Source organism: Oncorhynchus gorbuscha, unplaced genomic scaffold (genome assembly GCF_021184085.1).
Source record: "Oncorhynchus gorbuscha isolate QuinsamMale2020 ecotype Even-year unplaced genomic scaffold, OgorEven_v1.0 Un_scaffold_700, whole genome shotgun sequence".
Lineage (NCBI taxonomy): Eukaryota > Metazoa > Chordata > Actinopteri > Salmoniformes > Salmonidae > Oncorhynchus > Oncorhynchus gorbuscha.
The window spans coordinates 169885-184062 of NW_025745772.1; the positions used below are offsets into that span (position 1 = coordinate 169885).

General features: G+C 47.1%; 1 protein-coding gene and 1 pseudogene across 1 annotated transcript in view; one reads left to right on the forward strand and one right to left on the reverse strand.

Annotated features, from left to right (window-relative positions):
- The window catches only part of LOC124019861, a 38747-nt pseudogene extending 33457 nt beyond the window's left edge, over window positions 1-5290 (reverse strand).
- The window catches only part of LOC124019863 (semaphorin-3aa-like), a 76143-nt gene continuing 66601 nt past the window's right edge, over window positions 4637-14178 (forward strand). The window contains exon 1 of the mRNA XM_046335304.1: window positions 4637-5396. The gene's annotated coding sequence lies outside the window, so the exon portion shown is untranslated. The remainder of the gene's footprint in view (window positions 5397-14178) is intronic.

Sequence of the window (14178 nt, forward strand, 5' to 3'; positions counted from 1 at the left end):
ATCCCTGTATTACTGTACCTCCACACCGGGGTATAGGATCCATCCCTGTATTACAGTACCTCCACACCGGGGTATAGGATCCATCCCTGTATTACTGTACCTCCACACCGGGGTATAGGGTCCATCCCTGTATTACTGTACCTCCACACCGGGGTATAGGATCCATCCCTGTATTACTGTACCTCCACACCGGGGTATAGGATCCATCCCTGTATTACTGTACCTCCACACCGGGTATAGGGTCCATCCCTGTATTACTGTACCTCCACACCGGGTATAGGGTCCATCCCTGTATTACTGTACCTCCACACCGGGGTATAGGATCCATCCCTGTATTACTGTACCTCCACACTGGGGTATAGGGTCCATCCCTGTATTACTGTACCTCCACACCGGGGTATGGGATCCATCCCTGTATTACTGTACCTCCACACCGGGGTATAGGGTCCATCCCTGTATTACTGTACCTCCACACCGGGGTATAGGGTCCATCCCTGTATTACTGTACCTCCACACCGGGGTATAGGATCCATCCCTGTATTACTGTACCTCCACACCCAACTACCGGGTATAGGATCCATCCCTGTATTACTGTACCTCCACACCGGGGTATAGGATCCATCCCTGTATTACTGTACCTCCACACCGGGGGTCCATCCCTGGTATCCATCCCTGTATTCCTCCCTGTACCTCCACACCGGGGTATAGGGTCCATCCCTGTATTACTGTACCTCCACACCGGGGTATAGGATCCATCCCTGTATTACTGTACCTCCACCATCCCTGTATTACTGTACCTCCACACCGGGGTATAGGATCCATCCCTGTATTACTGTACCTCCACACCGGGGTATAGGGTCCATCCCTGTATTACTGTACCTCCACACCGGGGTATAGGGTCCATCCCTGTATTACTGTACCTCCACACCGGGTATAGGATCCATCCCTGTATTACTGTACCTCCACACTGGGGTATAGGGTCCATCCCTGTATTACTGTACCTCCACACCGGGGTATAGGGTCCATCCCTGTATTACTGTACCTCCACACCGGGGTATCCCTGTATTACTGTACCTCCACACCGGGGTATAGGGTCCATCCCTGTATTACTGTACCTCCACACCGGGGTATAGGATCCATCCCTGTATTACTGTACCTCCACACCGGGGTATAGGATCCATCCCTGTATTACTGTACCTCCACACCGGGGTATAGGATCCATCCCTGTATTACTGTACCTCCACACCGGGGTATAGGATCCATCCCTGTATTACTGTACCTCCACACCGGGGTATAGGATCCATCCCTGTATTACTGTACCTCCACACCGGGGTATAGGATCCATCCCTGTATTACTGTACCTCCACACCGGGTATAGGATCCATCCCTGTATTACTGTACCTCCACACCGGGGTATAGGATCCATCCCTGTATTACTGTACCTCCACACCGGGGTATAGGATCCATCCCTGTATTACTGTACCTCCACACCGGGGTATAGGATCCATCCCTGTATTACTGTACCTCCACACCGGGGTATAGGATCCATCCCTGTATTACTGTACCTCCACACCGGGTATAGGATCCATCCCTGTATTACTGTACCTCCACACCGGGGTATAGGGTCCATCCCTGTATTACTGTACCTCCACACCGGGGTATAGGGTCCATCCCTGTATTACTGTACCTCCACACCGGGGTATAGGATCCATCCCTGTATTACTGTACCTCCACACTGGGGTATAGGGTCCATCCCTGTATTACTGTACCTCCACACCGGGGTATAGGATCCATCCCTGTATTACTGTACCTCCACACCGGGGTATAGGGTCCATCCCTGTATTACTGTACCTCCACACCGGGGTATAGGATCCATCCCTGTATTACTGTACCTCCACACCGGGGTATAGGATCCATCCCTGTATTACTGTACCTCCACACCGGGGTATAGGATCCATCCCTGTATTACTGTACCTCCACACCGGGGTATAGGATCCATCCCTGTATTTCTGTACCTCCACACCGGGGTATAGGATCCATCCCTGTATTACTGTACCTCCACACCGGGGTATAGGGTCCATCCCTGTATTACTGTACCTCCACACCGGGGTATAGGATCCATCCCTGTATTACTGTACCTCCACACCGGGGTATAGGATCCATCCCTGTATTACTGTACCTCCACACCGGGGTATAGGGTCCATCCCTGTATTTCTGTACCTCCACACCGGGGTATAGGATCCATCCCTGTATTACTGTACCTCCACACCGGGTATAGGATCCATCCCTGTATTACTGTACCTCCACCACACCGGGGTATAGGGTCCATCCCTGTATTTCTGTACCTCCACACCGGGGTATAGGATCCATCCCTGTATTACAGTACCTCCACACCGGGGTATAGGGTCCATCCCTGTATTACTGTACCTCCACACCGGGGTATAGGATCCATCCCTGTATTTCTGTACCTCCACACAGGGGTATAGGATCCATCCCTGTATTACTGTACCTCCACACCGGGGTATAGGATCCATCCCTGTATTTCTGTACCTCCACACCGGGGTATAGGATCCATCCCTGTATTTCTGTACCTCCACACCGGGGATCCATCCCTGTATTAGGATCCATCCCTGTATTACTGTACCTCCACACCGGGGTATAGGATCCATCCCTGTATTACTGTACCTCCACACCGGGGTATAGGATCCATCCCTGTATTACTGTACCTCCACACCGGGGTATAGGATCCATCCCTGTATTTCTGTACCTCCACTCCGGGGTATAGGGTGTCTCTCTTCTATTCTTACCTGGCAGGTTCTGAAAGCTTCTGGAAGCTCCTTGTCAATGACTGCTCATTATGCGGTCAACAACATGTCACGATTTATTAAGACGTCCTTACTCAGCAGCACAGCGCTCCCTTCCTGCCCAAGGCATCACAAATAGATTGGTGGCGATGGGCCCTGTTGCTGCTGCCGGCAGCATCTCCTAAAGGGTGGGCTGTCTAGGCGTGTTGCGGCATATCTCGCCTCCCTGCTCCCAGTGGGGATTAATACAGGTATTTAATACAGGTATTAATCCCCACAATAGATCAGATACACAGAGAGAGAGAGAGAGAGAGAGAGAGAGAGAGAGAGAGAGAGAGAGAGAGAGAGAGAGAGAGAGAGAGAGAGAGAGAGAGATCCTTTCATGTCTATCTGCACATTCTTTGTTGTGGGTAAACATCTAAAAAGCCTGTTTAGACTAAAGGGGTGATGATGTATGAGGGAGTGGGAGTGCACATATACACATACACACTCGGGTACAAGTACGTACGTACACACACAGCACGCACGCACGCACACACACACACACACACACACACACACACACACACACACACACACACACACACACACACACACACACACACACACACACACACACACACACACACACACACACACACACACACACACACACACACACACACACACACACACACACAGACACACACACACACAGACAGACAGACAGACAGACAGACAGACAGACAGACAGACAGACAGACAGACAGACAGACAGACAGACAGACAGACAGACAGACAGACAGACAGACAGACAGACAGACAGACAGACAGAGACAGACAGACAGACAGACAGACAGACAGACAGACAGACAGACAGACAGACAGACAGACAGACAGACACTTGGGAACACATACGTGCACACACATTCTGTGGAGTTGTTAAGAGGGAAAAAGCATTGTTGGGAGTGTTGAGAATATGATGGTGCACAGGCACGGACAGAAACACCAGTACACACACACACACACACACACACACCCTCCCCCCACACACTATAGTCATGCAGTATCTACTGCCAGGTTGTGTTTTTGTTCTGTGACTGTTGCAGTGGTGTTGAGGTGTGTGAGCTGACACATAAATGCTTGTGTTTATCACAGCTTTTATCACCGTCACCTCAGTGCTGTTAGCTGCCTGCCGTCACAAACCATGAGAAGAAACAGAGGGGGTCACACCTGCAGGGGCAGAGGGGTGGAGAGTTGGGGAAGGGGAATGCCACAGACCCAGACCAGGTTTACTATAGAATGACTTTAGCAGTGACAGGATCTCTCACATACCTGCTTTACTAGAAAGCCATGTTTTCACATTTCCTTATGGGCCAGGTTTCTCGTCTGAGACATTCAATCAAACCCGTTTTTCCTGGTTTGTTGGAAAAGTCAAAAAACAAACGTCATTCTTTATTTGCTGTGAAATTGATGTGTTTTGGACTCCTGCTCGCCATAGAAGGGCAGCACAACAAACATGTATTCACTGAAGCATGCCTTTCCAGGAACAATATACATGTTTAACTAATCCTGAATGCCAGCTCACTGCTTTTCATTGGATAGGGCGTTAGATAAATGCATATTATATGGTGTTCATTTTGAAACCAGGTTTGACCAGAGATTACCTGCTGAGTTGCATGCTATGCAGTTTGTCTGTAACTGCATGGGGTAGAGAAGAGGGTAAGCATGTGTGAGTCTGTTAATGTGTCACACCTCTAGAGTAAGGGTGCTGGGGCTGACCAGGGACTGCAGAAGGAAAGAAAAACAGAAGAGAGAGAATAGAGGAAGACGGAACCATGTGCACAGGATTCTCTTCTATTTCACAGTACTTCAACGTTGCTCAGTTCACTCCCTCCCCCCTCTCTCTCATACACACTCCCCCTCTCTCTCGCTCAGCTGCTCTCCCTCCCCTCCTGTGGATGGTGTAGCTCTCTCTCTCTCTCCCTCTCTGTCTGGCGGAGCCGTGGACAGGATTGGAGGCTAGTAGTGAGTGACTGCGGAGAGAGAGAGAGACTGAAGAGAAGAGAGGAGAGCAGAGCAGAAGAGAGATCTATATTAGCAGTATCTCTGCTGGATACCTCTTCAATATTTCAATCAGAATTCTTCCTCAACCAGCTCGAGCCTCACACTTCCCACCGGACCCCCATCACCCTACCCTTACCAGGGGGACATATGAACAGCACAGAGGGTTTACCACCCCGGACCTCCACACAGGGAGCCATGTAATACCCCCTTGCGCTGCTGAATTTCCCCAAATCGGTGCTCTGAATCGGGATTGAAACCAAGGATTGTATCCCCCCTGCCAGAAACCCCCTCCTGGGTTTGTGGATCTTCTCTAGCTGCAAGAGGAGGAAGGGAAGGGAGGGACTGCTAGGTCTCTGCATACCTGGCTGGGAGACACTCTTCTCTGGGGAAGTGTGGGGTGTGTGCCCCCCTTGGGCTGGAGGCCAGCGCTCCAGCACCATGGATTACCTACCTGGGATTGTACTGTTGCTGCTGTTCTGCGGGGCGGTGGTGCCGGGGCAGGGGAGCCCAAGCACAGCGTCCCCAGGTTAAAGCTCTCCTACAGGGGTAAGTGTGAATGTTCTCTCTGCCCCCTGCCTCCCTGGTTCTTTCTCTGGTTCTGCTACAGCCGCCAGCATGGCTCCAGGAGAAATTATGTGTGCTGTCTGAGTTACTCATCCTCTTTGTGTGCACTCTCTCCTTTCTTTATTTCTTTCTTTCTTTCTTTGCCTCTCACTCTTCGGTGTATCTTCCCCTCTGTCTGCTCCTCTATCTACGTATCTCAACAATTTATCTTTAATTGTTCAATTCTCTCAATCTTTTCTCTCTCTCTCTCTCTCTCTCTCTCTCTCTCTCTCTCTCTCTCTCTCTCTCTCTCTCTCTCTCTCTCTCTCTCTCTCTCTCTCTCTCTCTCTCTCTCTCTCTCTCTCTCTCTCTCTCTCTCTCTCTCTCTCTCTCTCTTTCTCTCTATCTCTCTCTCTCTCTCTCTCTTTCTCTCTCTCTCTCTCTCTCTTTCTCTCTCGCTCTCTCGCTCTCTCTCTCTCTCTCCTGCTTCCCCTCTCTTTATTTCTCTCTCTCCCACTTAGAATAATGATTTCTCCTTAGCCTTAGATTGTATTCTCCTTACGGTCAGATTGTTTCCATATGCGGACAGGGGACTTGGTTAAATGTATGTATTGGCCCTCGCATTCATTTTCCCCGTCCACTGTCCCCTTCAGAACTACCGCTGCACTGCCGTGAAACACATAAATACACACACACACACACACACACACACACACACACACACACACACACACACACACACACACACACACACACACACACACACACACACACACACACACACACACACACACACACACACACACACACACACACACACACACACACACACACACACACACACACACACACACACACACACACACACACACACACAATGTACGCATAGACACGAACGGACATGCAAATTCTGTACACACACACTTTACGGGGTTAATCCGGTCTCCCTAGTTCTCAGTAACCCCAAAATCGATTTACCAGCTATTCTCCAAAGTCAACAAGTACTTCTGCTTCTGCTTAGGAGAAGGTCTGCATGCACACACACACATCGTACTGTTTTACCAGATATACTGCATATGGAAAAGATATGCCCTGGATTCAGAGGGTTGTTCAGGGCACAGCGCTACAGAATATTCATGACCGGCATGATGTCTCTATGATATAGAATAAGGTCCGCTATGGACTCCACCCAGGTGAGTGTATCACTCATCACTCACACATCTGGCTGGGTACCGTTCATACGGTGCTCCTGTGAGCTTTTGTCGGGCGAGTCAACATGTTATTCTGCCTTCCCTCTGTGTTATTTTGAGGTAGAAGACTGTGGAGAGACCTCAGAGCCGGCTCTCTCCTTTCTCTCTCACACCCTAGACTAAATCAAGCTCTTTGTAATGGCAGACCTTTCATCTCGGGGCTAAAATAAACCACAGACATTTTTGGCATATTTTGGGACGTTTCGTTTAATGTCGGTCGTCTGAGAGGCGAGCTGTTGCGGTTCCTTGTCCAAAACATGACCAAAAGTACATGGCTAGAGAGCTGTGTGGTATCTCCATTTTCTCTCTCTCTCTCTCTCTCTCTCTTCTCTCTCTCTCTCTCTCTCTCTCTCTCTCTCTCTCTCTCTCTCTCTCTCTCTCTCTCTCTCTCTCTCTCTCTCTCTCTCTCTCTCTCTCTCTCTCTCTCTCTTCATCTCCTTTAAAAAAATATACATTCCTAAAATTTACAAATATGGGCAATTTGTCCTTTTTTCAGGCTGGGAATAAGGTTAGGTTGTTGAGGAAAAGAGTGCTTCTGGTTTAGAGGGGTGTTACTGCTTTGAAATGAGTGTCACGTTAATTTTATTCCAATGAGAGAAGTTTAGATTTAACTTGTGCACAGCAAGGCCTGTATGAACTTGACATAACATTATTTTTAATCAGAGAATAAATCACATTTATCAGCAGTTTTCTTAATCAAAGTATACATTTAGCAGACGCTCTTATACAAAGCGACATACCGGCACACTTAGGGTTAAGTGCCTTGCACAAGGGCACATCAATATATGGTTCACTTAGTTGGCTCTGGGATTCAAACCAGTGACTTTTCAGTTACTGGCCCAACACTCAACCACTGGGCTACCGTTATATGGCTCTACCGGATGTATACATGCTCTTATTAGTGGAGTGTCCTGTAACACCCTGCTCTGTCTCTAGGGGGCACTATGTTGAAGATGTTTCTCTGTGCAGTCAAGGGTCAAGTAGTGTGCTGTAAAAACCGCCGTAAAACTCAGCTCCACCTGCACCGCCACCGCGTCACATCCTTCCGAGGTAACAATCTACACCAGGAATAGCCCAGAGGCATCATGGGAAAATGTGTTTCTCTTCATTAAAACGGTTCCCAAGATTAAGCCATCTGTCAGTTGACTAGAACAGCAATACTGGTCTTCTGTGATCTGCCTCACTTGTTTTTCTGACAGGACGCCATGTTGCTGTCTGACAAGGGGGGAAAGATGTGTCATTGATGAAAGGTGTCATTAGGTGATACGAAGCTGAACTGCATTGTATACAGTGGGTGATTGAAATGTGTAGTCAGACCAACCAAAGCACATCAAAGCTGTCGCTCTGTCTGTCTTTAACGTTCTTGCTGCAGCTTGGTGTGTGTGACGACTCAACACCATCCCTCCAGTGATTTCCTCTTCAGACTGAAAGTGGCATGTGTGTATTCAGCCGGGGTGGGATGTGTCAGATCTGACACAGACACAGATAATTAGACACCTGGCTGAATGTGATGACGAGTGTGTGTGCGTGTCTGTGTGTGTGCGTGAGTGTGTTTGTGCGCAGTGTGTTTGTGAGCAGTGTGTGCGTGTGCTCTTGTGTATGCTCATACTCATGAGTGTGTGTGTGTGTGTGTGTGTGTGTGTGTGTGTGTGTGTGTGTGTGTGTGTGTGTGTGTGTGTGTGTGTGTGTGTGTGTGTGTGTGTGTGTGTGTGTGTGTGTGTGTGTGTGTGTGTGTGTGTGTGTGTGTGTGTGTGTGTGTACATGTGTTTGTCTCAGAGGTAGAGGGGCCCACAGGTGTTGGATGGCTCTCTTGATGCCTGTCGACTGAAACCTTTCTGTTCACACCCACACGTTGGCTAATGGAGAGAGGGAGAGAGGGAAGAGGGAGAGAGGGAAGAGGGGGAGAGGGAAGAGGGGGAGAGGGAGAGAGGGAAGAGGGAGAGAGGGAAGAGGGGGAGAGGGAGAGAGGGAGAGAGGGAAGAGGGGGAGAGCGAAGAGGGGAAGGAGGAGATGAGAGAGGGAGGGAAGCGTTGCTTTAATGAAGGGTGCTGGCAGACTTACAGTAGACTAGGCGGGAGAGAGACTGGTTGTTAAGTGTTGTACCATTCATTCTCTCTCCCTCTGTGAATCTGGCATAGCAATTAAGTCAAATAAACGACGAGGAGGAATTCTCCAGTGAAGGACAGTCAAACGAGCACAGAGTAAACATTTTCCCAGGAGAAGGATCATCCAGCGAGAGGAGAGCTCTTTCCCCAAGGAGGGACATTCAGACAAGTGCAGGACAGCAGTTTGTGTCCCCGGGAAGGACAGTCAAACAAATGCGGAATGAGCAGTTTGTGCAGGAAAATAAGAACAGAAAAACTAAAGCACATTGAGTGACCTTTCTCCTGTGAAGGCTGGCGAAGCGAGTCCAGAGTGAATGATTTCCCTGTGGGGTCAGTCAGGGAGACATTCCCAGTGAAGGATCTGTCCTCAGAAGACCAGAGTAATGATCAGAGTTAATTATTTTCTTCTTTCCCGCAAGTAACTGGAGTTAAGTCTATGTTAAGGTAATCGTTTATAGTTTATTAAATAACGTTGTCGCTTAGATTGTCGATAGACCGCAACTAGTCCCAAGCATTGAATGGATCATGAGACAAAGCAAGTCAAAGTTAGCCAAATATGAATTCTAATGCTCAATGTCATTGAATGGATTATGCTCTAACGCAGATCAAGGTATAGGTTATTACAGCATTGTCTTTCACACAGCAGTGCAACCTGGACATACTGTACTGTATTACGGTCATCCCAGTAGTATTCAACCTGGGAAACACTGACCCCTGCAGGTTACAACAAGCACACACAAGTTTCATGTTTTATTAGTCATAGACTACATGACCAAAAGTAAGTGGACATGCTCGTCAAACATCTCATTCCAAAATCATGGGCATTAATATGGAATTGGTCCTCTCCCCTCCACTCTCCTGGGAAGGCTTTCTACTAGCTGTTGGAACAATGCTGTGGGGACGATTTGTCCTTGCTCGCAATTTGCTTTCCAATTCATCCCAAAGTTGTTTGATGGGGTTGAGGTCAGGGCTCTGAGCAGGGTAGTCAAGTTCTTCCACACCGATCTCGACAAACCATTTCTGTATGGACCTTTTGCACAGGGGCATTGCAATGCTGAAACCGGAAAGGGCCTTCCCCAAACTGCCACAAAGTCAGAAGCACATAATTGTCTAGAATGTCATTGCATGCTGTAGGGTTGAGATTTCCCTTCACTCGAAGTAAGGGGCCTAGCCCAAACCATGAAAAATAGCCCCAGACCCATTCCGCCTGGTATTGCACATTTTAGGCTTGTGCGCGGCTGCTCAGCCATGGAAACCCATTTCATGAAGCTCCCGAAGAACAGTTATTGTGCTGGCGATGCTTCTAGAGGCAGTTTGGAACTCAGTACTGAGTGTTGCAACCTAGGACAGACGATTTTTACGTGCTTCAGCACTCGGCGGTCCCGTTCTGTGAGCTTATGTGGCCTACCACTTCGCGGCTGAGCCGTTGTTGCTCCTAGGTGTTTCCACTTCACAGCACTAACAGTTGACTGGGGCAGCTCGAACAGGGCAGAAATTTGACGAACTGACTTGTTGCAAAGGTGGCATCCTATAACAATGCCACGTTGAAAGTCACTGAGCTCTTGAGCTCTTGAATAAGGCCATTCTACTGCCAATGTTTGTCTATGGAGTGTGCATGGCTGTGTGCTCAATTTTATACACCTGTCAGCAACAGGTGTGGATGAAATAGCCGGATTCAACAATTTTAAGGTGTGTCCACATACTTTTGTATATATAGTGTATATACAGGATACACATCATATACACTGTCTAACAAAAAGCTTACTTGCAGGTTTCTCTCGACAACGCAACACCAATAAGAAACAATAAATATAAGAATAAACATTTTAGCGTAAGCATAATACAGGAAGGCACAATTTATAGTCCAATATTTACACATGTATCAGATAAAGGGGGATGTGGGAGCAAGTCTTTAAATTGTGCAGTATTAGAACTAGTGAATAAGAGTCTGGTAGCAGCAATTGTGATGGGTGTAGATGTGTGAGTGAGTGAGTGAGTGAGTGAGTGAGTGAGTGAGTGAGTGAGTGAGTGAGTGAGTGAGTGAGTGATAAGGTGCAAGAGAGTCAGTACAGGTGGACAGTCCAGTTCAAGTGTTCAGCAGTCTGATGGCTTGTAGATAGAAACTGTCTCTGAGCCTGTTGGTAATAGAGTGAACAACTCAAAGCTGGGGTGTGTGTGGGGTCCTTGATGATGCTGCTGCATGCCTTGCTCAGACACCGTTTCATTAGATGTCCTGGATGAGTGGGAACACGGCCCCAGTGGAGGGCCTTACAATCATGGACGGAGAAATCCTCTACCAGGCTGGGATGCAACCGGTCAGGATGCTCTCGATGATGCAGTGGTAGTATTTGGAGAGGTGTCAAATTTAGCCTTAGGAAGTAGAGACGCTGTTGCTCCCTCTTGACAGGAGTGGTGGTGTTACTGGTCCTTGTCAAGTCCGCGGTGATGTAGATGCCAAGGAACTTAAAACTGCTGACTCTCTACTGAAGTCCCATTGATGTGGATCGGGCGTGTTCCTTCCTGTGCTTCCTGAAGTCAACAATCAACTCCTTTGTTTTGCTGATGTTGAGGGAGAGGTTGTTGTCCTGGCATCACAATGCCACTTCACTTACCTTCTCCCCATAGGCTGACTCGTCGTTGTTGGTTATCAGGCCTACAACCGTGGTGTCGTCAGCAAACTAGATGATGGAGTTGGTGTCGTGCAAAGCCACATGGCCGTGGGTGAAAGAGAGAGAGAGAGAGAGAGAGGGAGAGAGAATGTGTGCGAGAGAGAGAGAGAGAAATAGAGAGAGAAGAGAGAGAGAAATAGAGTGAGAGAGAGAGAGAGAGAGAGAGAGAGAGAGAGAGAGAGAGAGAGAGAGAAATAGAGATAGAGAATAGAGAGAGAGAGAGAGAGAGAGAGAAATAGAGAGAGAAATAGAGAGAGAGAAGATAGAGAGAAATAGAGAGAGAGAGAGAAGAAATAGAGAGAGAAATAGAGAGAGAAATAGAGAGAGAGAGAGAGAGAGAGAGAGAGAGAGAGAGAGAGAGAGAGAGAGAGAGAGAGAGAGAGAGAGAGAGAATGCAAGACAGACCAAGACAGTGAACGTGAGATGAACCATTGCAACATGAGAGATGGGACTCATAAAACTATTGTGATTGTAAAAAAGACACACATCTCTCGCGGAGCTTGGGGGAATATTAAAAGGCTTGTTAAACAACCTGATAGTTACTCTCCTCTGGGGGTAATTACTGGGCCCTTTAACCTCTTAATGAAGACCCCGGTCATCCCGCAGTGACCTGTTTCGGATGGGTGGAACTGTAATAGAGGGAAGAGACTAGCCCGCCCTCGGAATTCACTCGGAACCATTCAAAATAGACACTCTCTCTCGGCATGGAACCGCACTCCAACTCAACGCAGTCTGGAGTAGAGCTAACCCATAATAACCCCCGTCGAGTTCCACAGAGACCTCTCTCTTGCTCTCCCTCTCTCTCTGGTGGATCTGTCCATTCTATGGGCCTCCTCTGACAGAGCGGATGTGGATAATTATAAGGTGTGCTCCCAACGCGCCGACCGACCCCTGAGATGTCTGCCTTCTCCTCCGTCTCTCCTTCCTCTCCTCCTCCTTCAGTTCAGTCGCTCTCAGGCAGCTCACAATACCGCAGCCCCTAAGTACAGTTTTCAGTCAGGCTCCTCCAGTTGACTTTCTCTCCCAGTCTGCCTAGTTAGCAGGAAAGGGCAGCATGCATACCCCCCCATCCCAAACCATTCCATCCCAGGCAGAATAATGTCAGTACTCTGAGCAGACCACAACACTGGGCAACTCCCATTACTGTGGGCCAGTTTGTATACTGCAGAATGAGTCAACTTGTGTATAACACACAGGGTTGCACAATGACATGATGGCTTTGGAGAACAAACAGTCATTAATCAAAGCATTTAACGATCTGTGTAATACCCGAGCTTGTTTTATAGTGTTGCTTGAACATTTGTGACGGGGCTACAGATGTTGTATCTTAATCCTGCAGCAACAGGAAATGTGTAGATTATAATTAAATGGACATTTTTGTAGGGGGTTGATTAGAAGTCTTTTTAAACCTTGAATACACTACAGATGCTACAGACCATTTTGTGAGAAGACGGATTTTCGGGATGTATCATGGTCTGACAAACACTGCTCTAGCTGTGTCACCTTTCACTGCAGATGTGGAAGTGTATCTCTAGCTTAAAGTGACGGATGTTACGGGTATTTGTCCACGGGGTGTCCGTGGCGGCGCGGACATCAACGTTAGGGTTAAAGCAAGTGGTGAAAACTGACTGGGAGAGATTGAATATGTCCATAAACACTCCAGCCTGCTGGTCTGCACACGTCTGTGCCGGTAGCCTTGCAAGGGTTAACATGCTTGTATGTCACAGACACAATGTGTGGCTTGTGTTTTAGGCACTTTTGCACTTCAGTTCTGTTCCTTATTTGGAATGGAACGTTTTCATATTAGTGTTGAGAAATGTGTGCTCTTTAGAGTTACGTTGACATTCACAAGCTGTGGTTTGGTGTTGATGAGTTTTGGTCAAGTTCAGTGCATCTCCCAATATGTTTATTTAGCCGAGGCAGAGCATGCAATCCCCAAAGCAGATTCCATGTACAACTTTCATTGTCAACTTGGAGCGTTTTTATGTCATCTTTCTTTTTACAGGAAGTCAATGCTGAGACCAAGGTCTCTTCTGATGACATACCGGTCTAGCACAACAAATCACATCAAAATACAATATACACATGAAAATACACATTATTATACACAGCAAATCACATCAAAATACAATATACACATTAAAATAAACATTATTATACACAACAAATCACACCAAAATACAATATACACGTTAAAATACACATCATTATACACAACCATACACATCAGAATACAATATACACATTAAAATAGACATTATTATACACAACAATAGACATCAGAATACAATATACACATTAAAATATACATTATTATACACAACAAATCACATCAGAATACAATATACACATTAAAATACACAACCATACACATCAGAATACAATATACACATTAAAATACACATTATTATACACAACCATACACATCAGAATACAATATACACATTAAAATACACATTATTATACACAGCAATACACATCAAAATAAAATTTAACTATTAAAATACACATTATCTTACACAACAATACATGAAAAGCAAAACACAGTCATAAAAGACACATTCTTCAGTAAAAAGGTCCCTTAACTGCCGTCTGAAATGTCCTAAACAGAGGCACCTATTCGTCCAATATGAAAGTGCATTGGAGATCATTCCACACGTAAGGCAGATATACCCAACTCAGTGGAGATCGAAGGAGTTAGCCATCCCTAAGACCGGGTATCTCATAGGTATATAAGTTAACAGTTAAGTATGGTACGGCG